This window comes from Cuculus canorus, chromosome 1 (genome assembly GCF_017976375.1).
Source record: "Cuculus canorus isolate bCucCan1 chromosome 1, bCucCan1.pri, whole genome shotgun sequence".
NCBI lineage: Eukaryota > Metazoa > Chordata > Aves > Cuculiformes > Cuculidae > Cuculus > Cuculus canorus.
In genome coordinates, this window is record NC_071401.1 from 149,114,008 (window position 1) to 149,126,607 (window position 12,600).

Consider the following 12,600-nt stretch of genomic DNA (forward strand, 5'->3'; position numbering starts at 1 on the left):
GACATTATTCCTCTTTGCTGTAACCTAACGAATGCTTAAAATACAGTTGGAATGTTTTATTATGTACCTTCCCCTATAATGACTTTTCCTTTAGGATTATTAATCCTAACTTTATTTTAGTTGTTTCCTCATTAGAGAACCTCTCTTCGTTCTTGTATTCTTCTTTGGATTCTTTGTAATTAGATCATATTTTTCTTGAAGTACAGCATCCAAAACCAGACACAAAGTCACGTTTGAACTTCTTATTTCCTTTTTTAATATCACAGCAAGAGACAACCAACTTCTGTTTGTATGCCTTCCTGCAGAACCACATAAAGTCAGCTGCGCAACAAGCACTCTGTTTCGTACAGCACTCAAAGTGCTTTGCCCAGGACGAGCTAACCTCACTTGTACAACTGTGCTGGGTGCCATATAATATGGAAACCTGCGGGAAAAAGTCTGCAGGAAAAAGTCTGCATGGAAAAGAAAAATCTTACTCCAGAGGTTGAACTGGGCTCAGATAATTGCAAATGAGAGTGTTCATATACAGTGCATTTGAAAGCAAAGCTCAAACTGTCATAGTCCCAGCATCTTTTATCTGTTAATTTTAATTAACAGGTTCTATCTGTACCATGCTCTTTCTGGGATGAAACCAATATTAATTACTAGACCAAATTATCTGTGTAGGCAGTTATTTTCAGTGCAGTGTGTGCAAACTGTCCCAGGTTAGGATAAGAACAATTTACAGATGTGTAAATACCTGTGTAAGGTTAAAAGCAAAGGGTAGTAAAGCTCATGTACTCCAAAATCATCTCTTCTTTAGACCTTAAGCCCCATCTGGTCCACTTAAAAAGAAAATAGAAATTTCCCTGTGTTTCCAGAATGATTACTTATACTTCCCTGAAATGCACCCTCCCTGAAGTACTGTTTTCCATCCTGGAAGTGGAGAAATTATGCGATAGGTCTATGGTAACAATACTCCTGCCAATCTCCCTATTAGGTCAGTTTATACATGAGAGTATTAGTGGGGTAGTAGGAATATTGCAGTTAGAGTTAATTAGGCTGGAAGTCCATTCCTAAGTGACTGTTGGAGGAGGATTTAAAACCACAAGGAGTGAAATAAACTGCAGCTTCTAACTTGCGTAAGACTAACCTGCTTTTCCTTTAACACAAATAAAAATTTACACTAGTTTTGCTCTATCTGGCAAAGTAGTACAACGTGCTGTGCTGTGACCTGCTCCAGAAACAGTGGCCATTTTTAATCATGGGCACTTAAGCAGTGTGTCTTGTGAAAGGCCAAGTTGTAAGGAAAGAAAATAGCCTTATGCATGATGAATAATTGAAATCATATTGATATAAAAGACTTTATGCTTTTTTACTGGGGGGTGTTTTTTCCATAGGAAAGTATTTCTTCTTGAGAAAATTTGATATTTAACGAATCTTGAGATAGCTGCTTACAAAAGTTTTGTTTGAGGTATCTCATCTCAGTACTTCTACTGTGGTTTCTAAGGTATGGACATAGAGCTGCTATGGATAACGTTATTTCCTGGGATTAGGGTTTTAGGAGAAGGAAGGTATCAACAGTCAACGAGGATCTTAAATTCAGCTCTTCCATCTAAGAAAGGGAAAGAATGCCCGCATATGAAAGGAACTCAGTGCTTCATGAGGTTCAATGTGGTAACATTTTTTAAGAAGACAGGTTGAAACTATTGACAACATCATAAACTAGAAGTTAACTTATAAGTTCAATATATAGGGGAAATCAGTTTCAGCTCTTAAAAATACTGTGTACTGTCCTGAGGAGTCCCATGTAAGGAACTCATTAACCCTTCACTGGGTTAAACTTGTAGGTTGTCCTGAAAGTTAGATCAGATCATCTTGAAACAGATACCAAGGTTTGAGTTCAAGATAAGCCTGTATTATCCTCATGCGACCAATGTTTACTGTTCTTGGATATTATTTTTTTACTGCCTTTGTCTTGGAGTCTGTGCAGCCAGAATGCATCTCAAACCTGTTTTGCAGTTGCTTTCTTCAGTGTACAGTGGGCTTCAGCATGGTTTTAACCAGATGTGATATTCACCTGTGAAGTTTCTAATCCTAGTGCAAGCTCTTTCAGTGAAGAGTACCTTTAACAGTGCCATCTGTGATAGAGTAGTGCATATAGGTCTGTATTTAATCAGTATGTGCTGCAATTTGTAACCCCCTCACTGACTCTGTAGCTTTACTGAACAGTAATGGAGGTAGGTTGTAACCTTAGGCAACTTTACGCAGTAGAGCCTATGGGGAAGTGAAGGGATATAGCAGGGAGCTTAAGGACCTGGAGATGTCATAGTAAGGACTTAGAATGGCCGTCTCTTCAGTTGTCATTTATTTCAGCAGCAATTCACAGCCGAGCTAACATGGTGCTGTACTGTGGGATCTAATGGTAACAGAATGCCTTATGGCAGCCAAGGCGACAAATGTCCAGTGATTAATACTGAAGGTGACAGCATTTGGCTATAGTTATCTGCATGCGTGTGATGCCTTGCCCACCTCCTTTCCCTCTTGTTGCTTTAGGTAAAATGGATTTTCTTTCATTCCACTACTAAATGTAAGTTATAACAAAAATGTATCTCCAAGGCTAGTGTGGCTGTGCTGTGGCTGTTCAGTTTCTTTAACATTCAGTTGTTCTCAAACATGTTTCAGTTGCTCTCTGCTTGCAGTCTTGCCTGGGAAAGGTGCATTAACTGCTCTGTTTCTTAAGAAGTTGATTCTGATTCTTCTTTCCCTCCTGTGTGTTAAGTTTTGATAACGGGAGATTCCTTGCCTCTCCTTTCTATTGTTAGCTTTGTAGTATAAGAGATCCAACACACACACACGAAAAGAGACTGTGGCTGTAACTCTTTTTATTTAATAAATTAAGAAAATCAGTTACAATTGCCTTCAAAATTGTTCCCTTCTGAGTTGACATGGAGCTGCAGTACGGTGCTGCAATTCCGCAAATCATTTCTGAAAGGCTGTTGAGGATCTGTGTTGGTTTTGCTTTCACATCTTCTACGGACAAAAAATACGTTCCTTTGAGCACCGACTTGATCTTTGGGAAGAGGGAGCCAGGTCTGGCAAATAGGGTGGGTGCTCAAGCACAGTCATGTTGTTAGTAGCTAAAAACTGCTTCACAGACAAAGCGTAGTGGGCTGGCGCGTTGTCTTGATGTTAACTCACTGTTCGCTCTTGCATGCCAACGTTTTCTGTCTAAGCATAAGACAACATCTATATTTGAACACGTATCCACTCCTACTGAGTGAAGCAATCGAGTTGAGCCATGGCTCGACGTGACAGGTGAGAACATATGCTTATGCTGTAACCACTCACTCTTCGTTCCCTATCGATAGTGTTAGTAGGGTTAGTCTTGTTGGGTTTTTTTTTTCCAGTCAGACCTCGTGTTTTCCACTGTATTAATTGGGAAGTTTTACTTTGTGGTGTTCTTGAAGTGAGATTGTTCCTGCAAAAAAATGCTGTGAGCAGACTGTCCCATAGAGTAGGGCTATGTAATGCTTTTACCTCCCATGTATTTCTGTGTCCTTTATAGTTGTTCTGTTACCTTTCTAGTTCTCCTATACCTATTTCTAGTGAGAATACTCTTCTTGGATTCTTTTTCTGGATTATCTGTATATTCATTTTTTCCTAGATCCAATCCTGTTCTGATTTATTTCTGCTGCTCTTGTTAATGTTATTTACTCTTTCTTTTGTTTCTGTATTTAACTGAGACTTGGAAGTTTCTAGGGCCATGCGGAAACTGCAGCTCTTATTACAGGATGATCCTAGTACCAGCACTTGGGCACTTAAGTGTCTTTAGCTACTTTCTCTTATGTTTGAAGTGCCACACACATGTTGAGCAACTAAAAGTACTGAGAAATAAAAGACTTACACCGTAACATCTCGGGTGTTAGACTATAGCCAATAACTTTTGGTCTCACAACACTAACTTCATCACTGGGAAACGGTGATGCAACTTTGCTAGAACTGGTAGAGTTGAACTTATTTGTATTAGTACTAGTCACGAACTTGGACCCAAGTCTGAAAACTTCAGTGACATTAGCTCAGGATAACCTGTTTCCAGTAGAGTACTCTGGGAGCAGTGATTTGACCTGTTGTATTGCGTAAAGGACATGGAAGAAAAGCCTTTGGGCAATTTTCATTTCTCTTAAGATGCTGGCAACAGTGATTTCTTTCCTTGTCATGTTTTGAGGATGATGTTAAGGAGAAAGAAACAAAAAGATGAGAATTGCTAAATCTTGAGATACCTGAACAAGGAAACACACTACTTGATACCGTAATTACTCGTAAAACTAGCACAGTTCCATAGTCTCTAGTAAAGATATTTGCATTGAATTTGCAGATGTTGTGCAGAGGGTGCCTCAGCCTGACAGCCTATGGCGAAGAGACAGAAAAGTGGGGGGTTGCTGTGGTTTTTGATTGGTTGGTTGGTTTGATTATGTTTGTTGTTGTTTTTTCTTATTGTTTAAAATAATGCTTGTGTTGCCTGCTTTCTTCTTCCCTAGTGATTTTGCCAGGGAATTGTCTTTTGGAAGTTCTGTGGGTATAAACTATGGCAGAAATTTGATCTTTGGTATTAAGCAGTGACTGTCTATTTATTACAGGTTTTTTTTTGGAAATTTCTCTTTTTCCAAGTAAGGTCAAGGCCAATAACACTTGCGCATTGTAGAGAAAAACCTTAGGTAACATTTCAGACTACTACTTAGAGTGAGAGTACTTCCGGAACTTCTGTTCCATGTCTTTGTATGATCCTTTTTTTTTCATGTTTTCAGCTCTTGGTGAGTGCTTGGTTTCAGCTCTGAAGGTTGGGGTAGCTGAGACTGTTCATTCCCAGCTTTTCTGTGAAATCTCCTTTTTTCTGTGAAAATGCATTGACAGATTCTCTCTCATCTGACTAGATTTGCCGAGTGATACATGCTGCGAGTTCCACTGAATGCCTTCATATCCGACTGTGCAAGAGCTTTTCAGTATTATTTGCTTATGCATATACAACTGTTTGAAAAATTAAGCACGTACAGGCATATTGTTATGATCTGGCCTTGGAGCAGTGAAGTTGCTGTTTTGTAAGTTCAATACAGAGTGGTATTATGTGGGATGAAAATTTCATCTTTTCAGAATTTTTGTCATGCTTTATATAACAAAAGTCTTGTAATTTAACTTACCAAAGGAATGGCTTTTAGGGGTTGCAGGTTGGGACTCCCATTTACTCCCTGAAGTAGTATGATTTTGGAGCAACAAGCCTGCTGACCTGAACAACTTAAATCTCTGTCAAGGGTACTTTTCCTTTGTCAGCACAACACAGTTAAGGATGTGTGTCAATGAAGAGAGTCATAACTGGGTATAACTGGGTTACTAGGGTACAGCATAGGCTCTGTTTTAATTAGGCAGTTACTCTTGTCTTCAGGCTCTCTGTCATCTCCTTGTTTCTAGAAACTTTGTAGTGATAACGCAATTTAAGAAATAAAAATTTGCTTTTAAGGTTACATTTTTGCTAAAAGTATTTATGCATTGGGTGGAAAATACCACTCACTGATATGTGAGTGCACAAAAGAGAGGCTAATATAAATTTAATTGGTCTTTTCAAAGGCTTCCAGGATCTGCATTTTGGAGGGTGCTGCACTGTTGAGCATAATCAGAAAGCTTCTCATTTGTCATTTGGTTGGATGAAAACTGACTCTTCAGAGACTAAAAATCAAGTTCCTGTGCTGAGAGCAAAACAGAGAAGAGGAAGAAAGCTTTTCTTTTTTAAAAAATACTCTTTTTAGAAAACCTGGTTATCACAATGAGCAAATCTGATGAGAGTTTTTCTTAGAATTAACATTTATAAAGCAAATTCAAGTTTGTGTGTACTTTATCCCTAACATATGGCTTCCCACATGATGTCATTTACAGTTAAATGCCAAAAAAAAGAGTGAATGCTCCCAGCCAAAGCTACACTTTGAACTATGATTTTATTTGCAGCTTTTTGTGCGTGTGTGTGCCTGGCCAGCCAGCCAGTCACGTTAGAGCATTAAGCTCTGCATGAAACTGTTGCTTTCCTCAGCTGTGGGTGATGGTCTGTAGGAACACATAGTGGCCATAGGAGGCTTCTGCATGGAAAACATCTACCATTCTTCCCCCTGAAGAAATGGCCAGAATTATTCACGTCTAATTTTCTTTCTCACTGCTGCATTTGCATATCTCTGTACAGAGAAGTTCTACAGATGGGCTATCAGCTCGAGTCATCTTGGTGATGTAAGAGCTTGGTGCCATTCCACAAGCGAGCATTTCTGTATCGTTTAGGTTTGCAGGTGTAGTATAGGCATGACAAATTGTTCTGTGCATGTTTTTTTTCCCAGCCCACTTGTTAGCAAAGTTCTGTTTTTTCTAAGGTAATAATACTGTTTGAGAGGTGGAGCCTGCTGTGTGCTTGTGTTTGTGGAGTGGATAGTGGGATTGTTTGCTCTCCTGACCTTACTGCCTGATCTGGTGGTGTGTTGTTATCTTTTACGTTCCAGAAAGCTTCAGTTGGGTTGCAATGTTTTTTCCTCTCTTCCATGCAAAGCAGAATGTGTTACAGTGGGATTAGATAAAGAGAAGCTGTGGTGTTTGTTTGGTTTTTTTTCTTTTAATTTACCGTTTGCTGTAAACTCCTAGAGTGACCTGTACCACTTCAGCAGTGGATGAGTTGGGAAGATTCTTGGATAAGAACATGGATTGTAAGTTTTCTGATGAGGGGTTCCATCAGCTGTACAGTGGAAGCTGGGATCCTGAGCTGCCTACAGCTCTTTAACCTGATGGTTATCAGCAAAAGCATCCTAAAGGAAGTTTTGAGAGTTTTTTTAATGTTGGATAAGGAAGAAAATGTGCATGTTACTGCCTGGTATTATAGGTTTATTGGTACTGGTTTTCAAATGCAATACTTGATGAGGAGTGTCAGGATGTATTTTTTGATTCAGATATGCAATGCAGTTAGACTGCTTTCTACTAAACCTCTTTCTTTACAAAGTCTTCATGAGCTCTGCTGGCAAGCAAGCAAGGAGTCATCTTTGCTCCTTTTCTTTGTGTTTTGGTGTATCTTTATGCAGAGGTGGAAAGTTGTGCTCATTTGCTGTGCAGGAGGGAGAGTTTCTTGGATACTTACACCTGGACAGCAGCTGAGCCACATCTGTTTGCATGTGGATGAAGAATTACTTCAAGATGTTGCTCTTCTTTCTTGTCTCTGTATCGAAACCTGAAGTGTGTAAAAGCGCACATATGTACATAGACACTCACTTTGCATGCTTCCTGTTAATACTTTTATTTTTCTTTTCTTTCAGTACAACTTTTTCTATTTATTTGTTATGAATTTTCGTATCTCCAACTGCAGTGCAAAAGAGTGCCAAAACATGGCATACATTCTTTCTCTCTCTTATAGCCTTTCAGGTGATACAAGTAGCTTAATTAAAGTTCACAAAGTATAGTAAATGATGAGATCTTTTAACAATTCTTGATCTTTAACAATGAGAAAATGAGCATCTTTGAGAAGCAGCAGTTAGGACTCAAGGTGATTTGTGCCCCTTGCACTCCCAGGGGAGCTTTGGGCATGGGTACAGCACATGCTCCGGGGAACAGAACCTTCCAAAAACTGCCCAGAGCTCCACAGAGGAGCTGGAGCTTGGGAAAGGAGAAACAGCACAGGCTTCCATCCGCACCTCTCCCTAGCTTTTGTGTGCCAGGGCTGATTACTGTCACTGTTCAATCCATGCTTAATGCCTCCCAGAGAAGGAAGCAGATGGCTTTTCAGCTGCACGTGCTCTGTGACTGGTGTTTTCCTACAAACCAGACACCTAAGAAATAGAGTTAAAGGCTTACAGAAGCGAACTGTGCAGAATTTTTGCTATGACCTAATCCATACATCTTTTTGACGGAAGCTGAGCTAAACGCTGTTAAATAAATTAGAAAGTTATGTGTTAGGCCCTATGAGAAAGAGTTACGATTTTTTTTTTTCAGATACATTTCTGTCCTTGAAGGACTGGTCTTGTCCTATGTTCAGTCATTTCAATTTCTTACTTTCCACTTCTCAAATAAAATGTTAAGTAAAAAAAAATGTTGTTAAAAGCCTCCCTTAAATGTGATGTGCTGCTCTACCACATAGTCAAGGAGCTCTTTCAAGAGGTGGATGTTCCTAGTGAGTTCATAGCTTTAATTTTAATAATTTGGGAACTGTTATCTAGTTAGTTAATGGGAATTCTGCATTTCCCATAATACATGACATCGGTTGCCTCTCTATCTAAGATGCTTCTGTTTGAAACAGTGGGCAGCAATAGGAGCAATTTTTCTCCTTGCCTAAAAAATAAAGGTACTAAAATTTAGTTTTGTAGATCATTATATTAGTACAGAGAAGGTCATTTTCTCTTGATGTATGTTTCGAGCTGGTTTTCTGCTGGTCTTCTAGCACTTTCTGATGCTTGCAAACTATTAGCTCTTGGTTAGTTTCTCAAAAATAATAGAACAAAAATTAGTAATTCTAGTCCCAAGATTTAATTGTATCACAAGTAAAGACTGCTCTGTGGTATTCGCTGTTCCTGTGCCTGTACCCATCATCTATAATTTAACACCTTCATAATATAGGTAATTACCTACATTTTAATAGATATTGATAGTTGTGATCATGTACATTTGCCAGATTTTAATAGCAGAGTGCAGAAAAGTGATGCAACTTTTTTCATGTCATATGAGAGATCAGTGACAGAGGTGAGATTACATCTTGGATCTTACATTTGAAAATATATGAAAGTATGTTTATTATAAATAAATGAAATGTGAAAATGTGAAAGCATATAACTATGCATATACTATTACAAAATATATTTGATAAACTATCCTTTTTACTTTATTATAGAGAATAGAACAGGTGTTACTTTTCAGCACTACAGCTACTGGAAGGATGAAAGCTACATCCCTGTAATTGCTTTCTGGAAAAATGACTAGTCTAGTTCTTGGTTTATGAACCCAGATAGGGTTCTGGCAAGCCAACACGGTATATTTTTGTCACCAAAGAAGTCTGTAGACGGCAGCAGTCCATTGCTGTAGTTATAGGGAAGTGCTGTGCCGGTGTTATTTGCATGGCTGCACCAGTGTTAACGGTGCCTGGACAGGCTTATGTAAATACAGATTGGGCAGTTGAAGAGGTCACTGTTCTTTGACAGGTTTCATTACTTGTGAGTTTCTTTCAGGCTCTCATGTTTTTGGGAGGCAGCAGAAACAGCAGAGTTCATCACCCCAAGCCCATCAGCACATTCCTTATGCTGTCACTCCTCCTGTGTCCGAATGTCATTGTCTGAGCTGCGGCATTGTACTGGTGCCATCTGTGCCTGCTGTGGCCCCCACAAGAGCTCTCCTTTCCTCCCCTTTGCTGTAGCTTGGGATCACGGCTTTGCTTCCTAAGCTGTCTATTCTTCTTCATAATGTTATCAGCTTGGCAAAGTTTGGCTTGTCTGATTGTCATCCTATTGCGGTTGCCGAGCTCAACGGCAGTACAGTTGCTGGATGGTGAAACTGTCACCCAACAACAACAGCTGTGCAAACAAACAAGTCAGCATTGATATTCATCAATAGCTTTGTGCAGTCGTGGCATTGAGATACTCCAGAACATGTGCAATCTGTCTGCTTTCTTTATCCCACAGTATAGCCAGATCAGCTGCTCTGCACTGATGAGCGTGTGATTGTCATGCCATGGTGTGCTGTTACCCCCTTCCCTTTTTCCTTTGCTTTTCCTTCCGTTTCGTGGGCTGTCTGAATACTCCTGGGCACATCTGCTGTGAGCCATCTGCTCTCAATGAGAGATGTGCATAGGTCTGACAAACAGTATTCAAGTAGTACACTGTTCTTCTGGACGTGACAGAAAACAATAATTTGTATTTATGGCATGTCACTGATGCTCCCTGCTTCAAAAATGCTAAGCAAGGCCGATAGCGTGGAATGCTGGCTTGCAAACTTGCCAGGGAGGAGTTGTTTAAAGTGATTTTTTTTCACTCCACTTACCTCAGGTAACAATGTTCTTACATTGTCTTACAGCTTTTAACTTTATAAAGACATGGTGTGTTTTCCTTTAAAGTGTGTAACATCTTTTTCAGAAGTTGTATTCTCTCCTTGCTGGCATCAGTGGCAGGATTCTTTGCAGTCAGAGGCACAGTTGTATGATAAAATCATTAGTTACTTGTTAGTCTTTGAGGGAAGAAAATCTTAGCAGACTCCCAAGCAAAATGCTAATTCTAAATTAAAGCTAAGACTGCCCTTGCTCCTTACACCTATCTGTTGGACAGCTTATGGTGGTGTAAGTAACTCTCCAGAACATCTTCCCGTGACGAGTAGTCACTTCCAGCAGGATCTTTCTTTGTAACATTTTCCCTAATAAACTGAACAAAGATAAAGGGAGCTCTCTGTGGGTGAAGGAAGATGGTGATGCACAGCCTAGGTGGCATGTGTAGGCAATGAAACTGTTTTGTTTGTGAAATCACCTCTAACTTTGGGTCAGAGGTTTGTGGACAATTGTGATCAAAAGTGCAGTTACTAGTTAGTATGTATTCACCTTTGCTGGTCATTAACTATCATGTGTAGTAATTCTATGTTTTACCACGCTTACTGTGTTGAAGCTAACACAGCTGTCTTGTGTTGCTGCCACAGGGACTTAAAGCCAGGATGAACAAGAACAACTTTATCTGTTAGCATGCTTGCTTGCAATTTGAAATTTCACTCTAACCAAGTGCCAGGTGTCCAAAGTTTGACCAAGGTGATCAGGATTTTACAGGGCTGGCTAAAAGGAGTTGTGCATGTGTATAGGAAGAGAACTAATTCATTTTGACAGTGTTTGTTTCATAGCCTTGCAAGTCTCTTCCTTTGGTAGCTCCCTGCTTACTCAAAGGGTTACAAAGACAAGAATAAAGGCTGGAAGCCTAAGTCAAAGGAAGGAGCAAGGCTAGAGTGACTTTTAGCAAGGAGGAAATATTAAACAGCTTTTGGTCAGCAAACAGGGCTGGCTCGGGGTATGTGTTTTGGTTCTGTACTTGCTAGAAATTGCTTTGCCTGTTACCCATGTTAATGCTTCTTAAAACTGTTATTCCATAGTTTCTGCACTGTACTGTGTTCAAGCAGCTGACCTCCATGGAAAAAGTCAAGGATAGACTTGTGTATCTGTCTCTAGCTTTTACAAGAATGTACCTGGTTTTATCTTTCATTTTGTTTCTTTTTGTCCCAAGAGCCTTGCAAGGCAGTGTATTTTATCATTGCGTTGTAACTAAGCATCATAAAGCTGGCAATGCCTACAGGAAGTTTCAGGAGGAAAAAAAAAAATGGATTGGGACTACTTGAGAGAATAATATTATATCTGTTCTGCTGCAAAACATCTTGCATGGGATCAGTAAAATAAAGTATACAATCGCAGTGCTCGTAGTTGGTTAGGTGAAGTTAGTGCTACGGTGGTATTAGCACTGTGCTTTAATTCTTGTATTTGTACTTTTCAGATCAGCAGATTTGACGCTTATTGAGTTGGTATGTCAGTGCTTGAGAAGTTGGGTCAAATAATTTAGCAAACAGACCGGAGAGGAGGGATGAGTACAGGATCTATCTCTTTTGGAAAGTGTTAGACTGACAACAGCATGTAACCGATAGGTGAGCTATTTGTGAAGATCTACCAGGGGTTACTGAGTTCAAGGCATCCTCTAAAGGGTTACAAGTATAGTTATATTTGAGCGATGTATGGTGTATTGTATCACTGTCCAGTACTTTATACAATTATGCTCATTTTTATTTTAAACTGGTCCCTGGTGATTTAATGGAATGGGACTCCAAATGCTCCCTCTCCTGCCTCCCCCCTGCCCCCAGCCTTTTAAAGTGCATTGTCAATAGATTGCAGCAGCACTGTGTGGACACTTCCATATGAAAACAGGATGATCAGGTGGAATAGATCATTTAAGGATGAAACCTTTGTGTGTATCCTTGAAAAATATCCTGCAGTGATTTTCTGTGATTTTCTTTAATATTCAGCTCTGAAGGCTACTTATCTCATCTTGACATTTCAGGAAAGTACTGAAGCAGTAATCAACCTTTTCTCTGCAAAATTTGTCCATGGTTGGAAGAGCTTATGTACAGATCTTCTCTATAATTCAAGAACACTTTTGTCACAGAGAACAATTTATAGTCGTTATGCAAATTATATTCATGTATGATTTTTGCAAGTATCTTGTTAAAATATCTGGTGAATTCTTAGTGTTTTCACCTTTGTTTGAACCTGGCTCTTATTACTTGAATTCTGCAAACTGAAGCAGTGGAAGTTTTATTGCAGATGCCCTATAAACAAAGTACTCCTGCAGAAGGTTGTGAATAAAGATGACAGTTGTGTAATGAAGCCATTTGTCACTGACTGCTAGAAGTCCAGAAGTTAAATGAATGGCTGAAAACATAAGTGTAACTACTGGACATATTACTTAGCAAATTCTTGCAGCTGATTTCAGGTCCACATTTGCCTTGTGCAAAGGGAACCCATCTTCATAACTTGTAAGTATCACTCATTTCTGCTGCTGGCAGGATCTAGTCCTTGAAACAGAACAGGTCTGCTATTGAAAC

At 39.5% G+C, this 12,600-nt stretch overlaps 1 protein-coding gene across 2 annotated transcripts in view; it reads left to right on the plus strand.

Moving 5' to 3' along the window:
• KIAA1549 (KIAA1549 ortholog) overlaps window positions 1–12,600 on the plus strand; it is a 151,610-nt gene that overhangs the window by 57,967 nt on the left and 81,043 nt on the right. The gene's annotated exons all lie outside the window — the stretch shown is intronic.